Source organism: Tenrec ecaudatus, chromosome 7 (genome assembly GCF_050624435.1).
Source record: "Tenrec ecaudatus isolate mTenEca1 chromosome 7, mTenEca1.hap1, whole genome shotgun sequence".
NCBI classification, from domain to species: Eukaryota; Metazoa; Chordata; class Mammalia; order Afrosoricida; family Tenrecidae; genus Tenrec; species Tenrec ecaudatus.
Window position 1 is genome coordinate 36,638,521 of NC_134536.1, and position 11,449 is coordinate 36,649,969.

Below are 11,449 nucleotides of genomic sequence, written 5' to 3' on the forward strand. Positions count from 1 at the left end.
ATCTTTCCTGATTTTATTTTATTTTTTAAATCATTTTATTGGGAGCTCATACAACTCTTATCACAATCCATACATATATCCATTGTGTCAAGCACATTTGTACATTTGTTGCCCTCATTGTTCTCAAAAAATTTGCTTTCTACTTCAGCCCTTGTTATCATCTCCTCATCCCCCCCACTCCCCACTCCCTCATAAACCCTTGATAATTTATAAATTATTATTATTTTGTCATATCTTACACTGTCTGACGTCTCCCTTCACCCAGTTTTCTGTTGTCCATTCCCCAAGGGAGGAGGTTATGTGTAGATCCTTGTAATCATTTCTCCCTTTCTACCCCACCTTCCCTCCACTCTCCCAGTATCGCCACTCTCAGCACTGGTTCTGAATGGATCATTGGTCCTGGATTCCCTGTGTTCCCGCTTCCTATCTGTGCCAGTGTATATCCTCTGGTCTAACCAGATTTGTAAGGTAGAATTGGGATCATGATAGTGTGTGGGGAGGAAGCATTTAGGAACTAGAGGAAAGTTGCATGTTTCATTGTTGCTAAACTACACCCTGACTGGCTCCTTTCCTCCCTGAAACCCTGTGTAAGGGGATGTCCAGTTGCCTACAAATGGGTCTTAGGTCCCCATTCTGCACTACCCCTCATTCACAATAATTTGAGTTTTTGTTCTTTGATGCCTGAAAACTGATTCCATCGACACCTGGTGATCACACAGGCTGGTGTGCTTCTTCCATGTGGGTTTTGTCCTGCAATTATTCTTTATGAAAATCTACCCAATCCTAGTTAATCTCCTTCTATACTTTGATTTATGAGTGTACTGTCTTGGAAACGCTATTGAGAGTCCATGTTGATAGGTGTCATTGAGTTGGTTCTGACTCATAGCGACCCTCTTTACAACAGAAAGAAACACTGCCCAGTCCTTGGACCATTCTCACCATTGTTCTTATATTGGGCTCATTACTGCAGTTACTGTGTCAATCTGTCTTATTGAAGGTTTTCCTCCTTTTTGTTGCCCTGTTACTTCATCAAATGTGTTAGGTAGGGTTGACTAGAGAAACAAATCCAGTGACAGTCATATATATGTATAAGAGAGAGTTTTATATTAAGAAGTAAATATATATCATGCAAACATCCCAGACCAGGCCAGATCAAGTCCTTAAATCCAATGTTAATCCCTAAGTCTGATACTAGTCCATAAATCCCTCTTCCGACTCACGCAGCCACATGCGATGATGGAAAATGCAGGAACGGTACCAGCTGGTGGGTGCAAAGTCTTGTTGAACCAAGGATGGTGGTGGCATCACAGGGCTCTGTGGCTCCCATCCTGACTCGTCCACAGGAAGGTGAAAGCTGAGAGAGAGAGAGAGAGAGAGAGAGAGAGAGAGAGAGAGAGAGAGAGAGAGAGGTCCCAGGATTCTCCTTATGAGAAGGCCACATTCCCTAGGAGGTATACCTTCAAATTGACTAGAAATTATGTAGCCACCACACCAAGTAAGATGTCCTTCTCCAGAGACTGGGCTCTCCTAATAGCATGTTCAAAGTATATGCCACAAAGTCTTGCCATTTTTGCTTCTAAGGAGCATACTGGTATACTTCCAAGACAGATGGCAGTCCATCCTTCTTTGCCAGCGCCAAAATTCACATGCATTGATTTTTCTTTGGTCTTCCTTATCCCAAATTTCACATGTATATGAAGCAATTGAAAATACTATGGCTTGGGTCAGGAGTACTTAATTCTCAAAATAACATCCTTGCTTTTCAACATTTTAAAGAGGTCTTGTACAGCATATTTACCCAATGCAATGATATAAGTTGGAATGGACTTGATGGCACTGGTTTTAGGGAGCTATATATTCATATGTACATACTTACATACACATATATCAATATCTGTGTCTATATATATATAGATGTCTATATCTATATTTATATTTGGTGCTAGACTGGGAGTTCCCCTAGAAACACATGTCCTATGACTTATGTCCAACTGCCCTTCACCCTTTGACCCTGGCTCCCTGACTTGTCACTGATTAACTGGGGAGATGTAGATGAGAAGGAACTCTCTCTTAGAGGTTGGGAAGAGTTGAGGATCATTCTGAGTTTAAAGACACTTCTTTTCTCTACGAAAGGTCTGATCTTGCTTTGATGGACTTCCCACCCAATATAATCCAATCCGGTGCCAGGCATTTGGAGACATCCTAAACGGTAGAAATTGCTCTTGGCCTCCTATGCTACCATGTTTCTTACATTCTCTCTCTACCAAGTCTGATCTAGTGACTGTGTCTGTGCCCTGGGCCCTCTGTCTGCCTGCTCCCCTCACCATTACCTTGGGTAGTTCCTATTTGGTTCTTTTTTTAACTCTCTCCTAGACAGTTGTCTGGATGCTGTTATTCAGCTGGTGGCTACAGCTTTTCCCCCCTCCCTATCTCTGTCTCAAGCACTCTTAGGCAAACAGATGTCTGCCCCTTGCTCTGGCCTCTGAGTCATTTCTGAGTCACAGTAATCCTGTAGAGAGTGTACAACTGCCACTTAGGGTTTCTCAGGTTGTCAGTTTTATAGACAAAGAGCATGAGTTTTTTTCTCCTACAAACCTACTGGTGAGTTGGAGCTATGGACCTTTCAGTTAACAGCTGAGCATTTAATCATGGCACCAGGCATCTGAGGTCCTGTCTCTCTGTTATAAGCCAGTACAAACTCATTGCTATTGAGTCAATTCTGACTTATGGTGACCTCATAGGTCACCTATACAGAGCAGAACAGCCCCTGTGGGCTCCCGGAACTGTAGCTCTTACAAGAGGAAACGGCCTCACTGTTCTACTTTCTCCGTTACAGTGGACTTCAGCGTCCCTCCATTCAGGGGGCTGTCTTAGTTTGCCCTCTCAGTGGTGAATCCATCAAGCTGCCCTGCTTAAAGCCGTTTTCCCCGCTCATTTTCTACTGCCACACCGCTTTTATTTCCTTTGACCGCTTTTCCGGCATACCCCCCGTCACCCACATCCCATTTTCTTTCCTCTCCCTAACAGCTAGGAGCTCTGCCAGACTCGGCTTCAGAGTGTTCTCCTTACCTCAGCTCTCCTCTTAGAGAGTGAAGCAACGCTTAGGATTTCAACACAGGTTTCTGAGTCAATAGAGGATCACTCATTAGTGAGACACTTTATTTTTCTCACCTTCCATGAAAAAGTCACACCATAATGTTTGTAGGCTACTTTTAAAATCACAAAAACAGTTTTGATAGGTAGGAAGATTGTGGATAAAGGGGGTTGTCTCCACCAAATGTTTATGCTAAATGAAAATTGGCTGACCACGTCACAATAAAAGGGTTTGAAAGGAATCAGGCACACATTAGACACCTCTGGGAACATTCCGAAGCTGGACAAGCTCAGACCAAGGTCACCTAGACACAGATGAAGGTCAACCTGGGCATATACACTAGGCACCAGCGACATCATGTGTGTCACAGGTATGCCTGAACCCAGCCTCTAAGGACAGGCCTGAACCCAGCCTCTAAGGACAGCCAATACCCTCAACTACGTGCCCATCGCCAACCATGCCCTAAGAAGGTCAAAAGTACAGAGACTGAGGGCAGGCCTCTCCCTTTCAGGTCAGAGGGCGGGATCTCTCCAGTGTGCGCCTTCTAGGGCTTGCAGTCTCTCCAGAGCCCTATTTCCTTTTCCGGTTCAGGCTTTCTTTTGGTTCCAGGCCTCTTCTTGCTGCAGTACTTCTTCCATGTGATTGTTTGCGCTTCCCCCGAAGTGGCCAACTTCAGTCAGGATCTCTCCCAAGGCCCGTGCTATGGGGCCGTGCACACTTTTCCTGGAGAGCGTATACTCGCTGAGACCGTGTTACCGGAAACTCCCCTTTCCTTCAAGAAAGCTATTTGTATTACAAAAGTGCTTCTGCTGTGTGAATTCTTTCAATGTTGACAAGCAAGAAACAAGGAAAACCATCCCAGAAATCAATAGTTTTATGTGTCAAGTTGGCTAGGCCAGTTGTTTAATCAAACACTAATCAAAGTGTTGTGGCTAAGGTATTTTTATAGGTGTGATTAACATCTACAGTCCATTGGTTTTAACTAAAATTACACTCAGCTGTGTGGTAGTGGCTCCATGTAAGGCTTTGAAGTAAAAAAGGGAAGTTTCTTGGTGAAGACATTCTCCTTCAAGATGTTAACATCAATGCCCGTAGAACCGAGCTTCCAGCCTGGGGTTATTCAGCAGGTTTTGGACTCAAACCGTCAATCCCTGCCTGTATTTTCAACCGGTAGAGCCACTCAGCAAATCCCCATAGTTAGCTAAGTCCGTATCTTAAACTTAACCCATCATATAGATATGACATATATCTCCTAGGAGGCCTAGTGGTCTGCGTATTTAACTACTAGGCCAGTGGTTCAAGTTCACCAGTCACTCCCTGGGTGAAGGATGAGGCCATCTGCTCCTGTACAGATTTACAGCTTCGGAAACCCAAAGGGGTGGCTATGAGTCAGAATTGACTATGGAAATGAGGGGGGTAGTTTTCTTCCAGATGCATCCAAAATGGATTTATTGGGATGGCTTCCCACTCATCTTGGTTCAGTTTCTTTTAGTGCTGCTTCCTCCTGAAGGAGCATCCTTCTATGAGCCTTGCTTTTCCTCCTGTAGGCTGTCAGAGGACAGTAGAGCAGCCAACATAAAAACCGACTGTTTGTATGTGATTAAAGACCGTGGTGATTTTATAGCAGCCTGGGCATCTGACATCCATGAAGTAGGAACTGGGGCTCTGCACCAGGCGCTTCTTGTGATTCCTCTTCTCCTTGTTGGAAGAGGGATGGAGGAGACTCTATGTGAGAGGCACGATCACGTGTGGGTGTGGTCACCACCAGAAAAATGGGAAGTGAGTTTTCTACATCCCCTACTGGCTATGTTATTCTGCTCCACTTCTCTGAGGAACAGTGATGGATAAAAGTCCTTTAGGAAAATATGTAGTTTTAAATGATAACCAATTTTATTAATGGGAAAAAATGTTCATGAAAAATCTACATAGTGTTGTAGTTATTAAATATTAATATTTAGGCAAATATGCTTAGTAGCAACAGAGATATATTTCCAATCTTTATTATGCATACCTATACACACACACATATATGTGGCTCTCTATAATTCCACAAAGTTCCAAAGGTCATATCTCCCTTATCTTTTAAGGCCCCTTGTGAATCAGTCTGTATATTATCTTTCCTGGACTGACTGGATTAGCTGGATCAGCTGAGGATCTGATAAATCAAGCAAGCTGTCCAAGGCTCAACAGCAGGCTAGAGGCAATACTGGGTCAAGAATTAGGGTAGTCCATGCCACTTAAATGTCATGCTCTTTAGGCCCTTTGGGCACCAAGCATTGTGCTAGCCGTTGGAGGCAGAGAGAAGTGTGAAAAACTGTAATGCCCACCTCAGTCCTTATTCTCTTCTCTCACTGCCTAGAGTCAACTCCGACTCAGCAAATTCCAGACAGCGGTGGCTCAGGTCTCTCCTCTGGGTCCCTTTTTCCTGGGTCTAGTGGAAAGTCCCACTTCCCCTCCCAGGAGGTAATGCCCTGCCACTCAGCATTGGTTGTAGGAGTCTGGAGATATTAGTTCAGGTGTCCGCCCAGGTTCAATGTTGATTCACTGGATCAAATTCCCCCAGGCTCTCGGCTTTGTACAAACAGAAAGACTCTATTTTGTGACCTTTGGCAGGCTGATTCGCGTATCAAAGGGAGTACAGGCTGTTGTGCTCTAGTTCCAGCTGACAGTATGCTGCTGCGTGCACGGTAAGCTTTCTTTCAGTTGGTAACGCTAAATCTTCAGAAACGCTGGGAGTTTAATCCTCCAGTGGAATAAGATTCAGAATACGTATTTGACAACCTGACTCATTTCACAACCTGGCTCAAAAACCTTCCTTGGTTGAAGAGTGGACTTACCTCAATCCCAACGTCCTTAGTTTCTTTCTCATTAAGCTTCAATGCTGATTCCTCATTCTAAACATACTGGTTTAACTCACCTTGAAGACGTTGCACCTTGCGGTCCCTGTTCATTTCAGACCTGCCTCTCTATCCCCAACACATGAGACGATCTTTTGCCTCAGACTTGTCAACATTCTTCTCTTCCTTCAAATCTTGTTTAAGGTCTACCTTCTCAATGCTCTCTTTCTTCACTGAACTAATGATTTTACCTTCCCACTTCCAGTGACGTTAACAGCAAATGTTATTGACTACTGCTGTGTGTTGGTCATTCACAGGCCTTTGTCTACAATGACGTGGGGGAAAGCTAAATGGTTATAGCAAAAAGGCCTAGAGTAAAGTGGCTTGAAGATGACCTTATTTCTCTGCTTATCAACTGTCCTGAAGTGAGCAGCCCACATGGAACCTTGTTGTTGTTGTTGTTAGGGGCCATTCAGTCGGTTCCAACCCTTGGTGATCCCATGCACCACAGAATGAAACACGGCCTGGTGCTGAGTCATCCTCATACTTGGAGTGCGTCATTGCAGCTACAGAGTCAATGCATCTCCTTGAAGGACTTCCTCTTTTTTGTGGGCCCTCTAGTTTACCAAGCATGATGCCCTGCTCCAGGGACTGGTCTTTCCTAACAGAATGTCCAAAGTTTGTAAGATGAAATCTTGCCGTCCTTGCCTCTAAGGAGCACTCTGGCCGTACTTCTCCTATGACAGATCCGTTTGTCCTTTTAGAAGTTCATGGTATTCTTAATATTCTTCACCGGTACCACAACTCAGGTGCATCGATTCTTCTCCAGCCTTCCGTGTTCAGTGTTCAACTGTCACATGCATATGAGGCAATGGAAAAGACCATGGCTCGGACAGGTAGGGGTAGCATAATGTGGTCATTAAGCTTTTGCGTTTCTTTCACTCATTGGATGAATCAGAGTTGAAGGTATGGTCCAGGTAGGTCCGCGAGGTCAAAGCTGAGTTGTAGCTACGTCCATGTTCCTGTTCTCAAGAAAGGGAGAAAGAGAAGAGCGGACCCCAATTCCGCTCTAAGTGAGTAATGCAGAAACTGCTCACATTCTGGACCGTGGTCCTTCCCTTCAACAAAGGAGACTGGGAATGCAGTCTCTACCTGGGCCTTCATATTCTCAGGAAGAGAAGACCATGCTCAAGGGAAGTACCAATGGTCTTCCCTCTGTTTCGTTGAAACACCATGGGAATTTATGAAGAAGCTTTCCTTTTAATTCTCATTTTACAGATGAGGAAACTGAGGCTCAGAGTGGTTAAGAAACATTTCCAAGGTTTTATAACTAGTAACCGGGAGAACCTAGATTTTTATCCAAGGGTGTCTGGCTCCAGATTCTAGATGCTCACCATACACAATAAACGTATCAGTTAGCATATGTTTTCTCTTATTTAAACTTGTGTGACTCGTGACAAAAATGCATGTTCCTTGGCTGTAGGAACAGGGTTTATTTTTCATTTGAAGCCCTCGGCCATTGCACTGAATATAATAGAAATTTGGGTGGCTGTTACTTAATGTTGTGGGTTTTTTGGGCCATAAAAACTATTTTAATATCTTTTTCTCCATGATTGAATATATAAAGATAATGGAAGTAATGTATTCTTCTGCTGTAAAGTTGGGTGGAATATATAAAAATCCACTCGTTGGATATTCTTTAAATAGTCCTCCAGAGCAACCGTCTGAAAAACGCAGGAAATGCTTTCACAGGAACATTTTTGTGGAAGGACCTAGCATGCTTTAGATGCAAGTGTGTCTGGCTGGCAATGTCATATATGACATCTCTTACATTTTTACCTAGATTCTTCCGTATAAAATCCTCTTGTGAAACACCATGCAGCATACAAATATCCACGGGAAGGAAGACCTTCCTTCTGCTGCCATGATAGGGAGTTGCTATCATGGCAATGCCCTGCGCTTTTCCAATGTGACTTGCGGCGTGATCTGCATGAAGATCTTTTATGCCCAATATTTCTAGTGTTAAATAAAGAAGAGAGCTCTGTGTGTTCTCAGCGTAAGTTTCTAGTTCCTGGATATTTCGATATACTTTGTCATCCAAATTTTCTTCGCTTTCATCAATGATTCTCAAAAGCCATCGTTTAGTCAGATTATGCCTTTTGATAGTCTGCTATTGTTCAAGGGCCACTTGGTTGATGTGGTGGCTTGTCCTGGTATAAATCTTCCACAGTGGTTTTCCAAAACTGCAGTCGCTTCAGCCCAGTGGGTTTCTCAGACGCTGAGTCCTTAACCAGCAGGAGCCAGTTCTACACTGAAGGCTCTCAGTGCGCACGCACGCAGCACGTCGGGATTCTGCAGGGAGCAGCAGGGAGCATAAGTAGCTTTCAGAGTCTCGTCTCCGCAGCAGCTCCAAGCAGTAGAGGTCCGTGCCCGACACTCCCCGGCCGCTAAGCGCGGCTACGCTCCGCCGCCGGACACTGCGAGCTCGGGGAGCCTCCGCGGGCGGGTGAGCGCGGAATTCCGGGGCGGCCGCGGGAGGCACACGCCGGGGACGCGGAGACGCAGCAGACCGCAGGCCGAGCCCAGCGTGGAGGACGCCGTGATGGCGACCGTTACTTAATGTTTTAAAATACTTTTTAAACTTCTTTTTTTTCTATCTCCTTAATTTTAAAAATATTTATTTTAATCTCTTGTTAATTGGGAGTTAATTCATACATCATCTCAGTCTATAGTTCAAGCACGTCCAACAGTACTGTACAATGGCTTCCCAAACAGTTTCCAAACATTCTTTTTCTTCTGGACTCCTGGACATCCTCTCCATTTTACCCACCACTACCACCCACTGTGCACATCCTCCCCCGCCCAACACAACAAACAAACAAACAAACAAACAGAAAAAACACCTTATTCTACTTGCTGTCTCTCCATAGGTTCACCAGTCCTGGGTTTCATATACCGAAAGACAGAAAGACATATAACACAACTTTAAGAGGGTGACCCCCCCAATGACATAACACCTCTGAGACAAACCCTAATATGAACAAACAAAAACAAAAAATACAGAAAATGGTGAAAACCAAATCAGGTCCAGCATGCATCAGACGGGGAATCAGCTGATAAAATTTTAACTGTTCAAGTCAGGATTATCCTTTTAATTTTATGTATTCATCTTTACAATGCACTTCATTTGGTAGCCACTTTCCTCCCATTCCTCAATTATGGAGAGAGGGCAATCACTGGGGACTTCTTTCCTATGTAGATCCCATAAATGTATCTCGGGCTCCCACTGTCAGCCATGACCTTCCGAAAACCGGATTCTCACAATTTAGGATTAGATACTAATCCATCCTTTGACCTGGGTTATATGATTTACTGTCATTCAGTGACTACTGATGATGTGCTCTTCCATGTGGACTTAGTTGACATCTCACTTAGAGTGTTGCTTGTTTGGAGACAAGCCTTTAAGACCCAAGATGCTACTTTATCAGATCTAATTTCTTCGCCACATTTTGCTATAGGACCTGTATCTTCTGTGTTCCCTTCCCGAGGACAAGTATCAAGCAGGGCCATGATGTAAGACAATTGTTCTTAAATTGGAGCTAGGACTTAGTGTACGCCCCAAACCCATTTAGGAATCTTTGTTTGTTTTCTGCGTTTGGATCCTGTGTTAGTCTGGGTCGACTAGAGAAACTAATTCATAGACACTTATAAGAAAGAGCTTTATATAGAAGAGCAATTGCATATTGAGAAAGCACTAAGCCCAGCCCAGGTAAGTCCCTAAGTCCATCATTAGTCCATATGTCCAATATCAGTCTATAGATTCCTCTTCAGACTCACACAACACATGCAATGACACCAAATGCAGGAAGGTCACAGGCTAGTGGGTGGGAAGTCTTGTGGATCCAGTGGCAGAAGCATCTCAGCGCTGGCAGGGTCTCCATGTGGCTCCTCCAGCTCCATGGCTCTGGCTCCATCAGCGTAGTTCCTGTGGCTTGTCAACATGAATGTCTTGCAGGGAGAATGTGTCTGGCCACCAGTGAGCTCCGTCACACCTCCAAATGAGGTCATCAAACTGCGACCCGGTTGACAGGTTAGACTCCGCCCCTTCCTCAAGTTACAGTTGATTAAGTAACTGCCACAGCTGCCTTTCAAAACCTCCCTGTTAATTTACAGTAGGAAGTCTTATCAGTTGTTGATATTGTCTTTGATTAGCCACTGGCACTAAATTTTTAAAGCTCACTTGAGACAGGGATATTGGACCGGTGTAGGCTATTACAGTACCTGAATTATTCACTTTAACAAAATCGATCCTTTCTTGGTTGGACACTATTTACATAAACAGTGGGGATTAATTGTCGGGGAAATTTATAATAATAATCACAGAACACGTCCGTCACAGGTTTGCTGGAATAATAATACATGTCCCAATACAGCGTATCAGTCATTGAAGTAGCAAGACCATGTTTGCCTGCCAACTAACACTGCACCGGTCTTGGGACTGCAGTCTTCCGCTTCCTCGGCTATGTATTTTCCATCTCAAGTCCTCAGATAACAAGTGTGTCTGAGGTAGAGTCTAGTTCACCCCATAGAGTTTCTGCCTCAGATCTCACTGATGCCGCCTCTGGAGAATGCTGTGCACTTTGAAGATCCAGGATTCAATGTCCCAGCCTTCCATAGCACCGGTCTTGGGTCCCAGGATGCCCTCAGAAGCCCGGGTCATTGTGGCCCATTTGGTGCATACCATCAGGCACACGCCAGCCTAGGGTCTCCCAAAGCTTTTTCAGTCATTCTTCCCCCCAGCTGGAGGTTGATCCTCCCTCTTTGCCTACCAACAAACATGCATTTGTGGGCCCCCAGGCAGGTTTGCTCCCTTCCCATCTTGACTTGTTTTTCCCATGGGTATTTATTCCACTTTAAAACTTTTTCCAGAGCTCATTTTTGGCAATTATTATATAACAGTTTGTTTGAGGTAGTTTTCATCCCACCATCCCACCCAAGCTGTCTCCTCTTTGGGGCTTGACCCTGCCCCAGTTTTTCTCCTTTCTCTTCTTTTCTCCACCTTTCCTTGCTTCCTGTCCTTTTTCTCTGCTTCCCTCTTTACTTCTACTTTTCTGTTATTTCTCTTCTTCCTCTTCTTTTACATTTACGTTTAGCTATTATTTACTACTCTTTCCCCCTCTGTATAGTGTTTCTTATTGTAACTTTTTTCTTTTTCATTTATATCCTTTTGATTTATTTCTTTCCTTTTTAGTTAGTAAATTCATTATTTGTGCTGCTGCTCCTCTGTGTCCACACCCATACCTTCTATAATCCCACCCGTTGGGTGAGGGCAATTATCCAGTCCTGTATTACTTGGACATGACTAGACAGCGGCCAACACTTGCCAGACTCACCCTCACCTGTTACATGACCAGCAAATGAGAGAACATATTATGCACGCACTTACATTCTCTATCACACCCAGCAGGAAACAGGATGAGTGTCGATGAACACACCAACAGAGAATAATCCATTAAAT

General features: G+C 44.2%; 1 pseudogene; it reads right to left on the reverse strand.

The window, feature by feature from the left end:
• Window positions 1–7,523: 7,523 nt before the first annotated feature.
• On the reverse strand, window positions 7,524–10,651 carry LOC142452329 (NADH dehydrogenase (ubiquinone) complex I, assembly factor 6-like; annotated as a pseudogene).
• Between the last annotated feature and the right edge of the window lie 798 nt (window positions 10,652–11,449).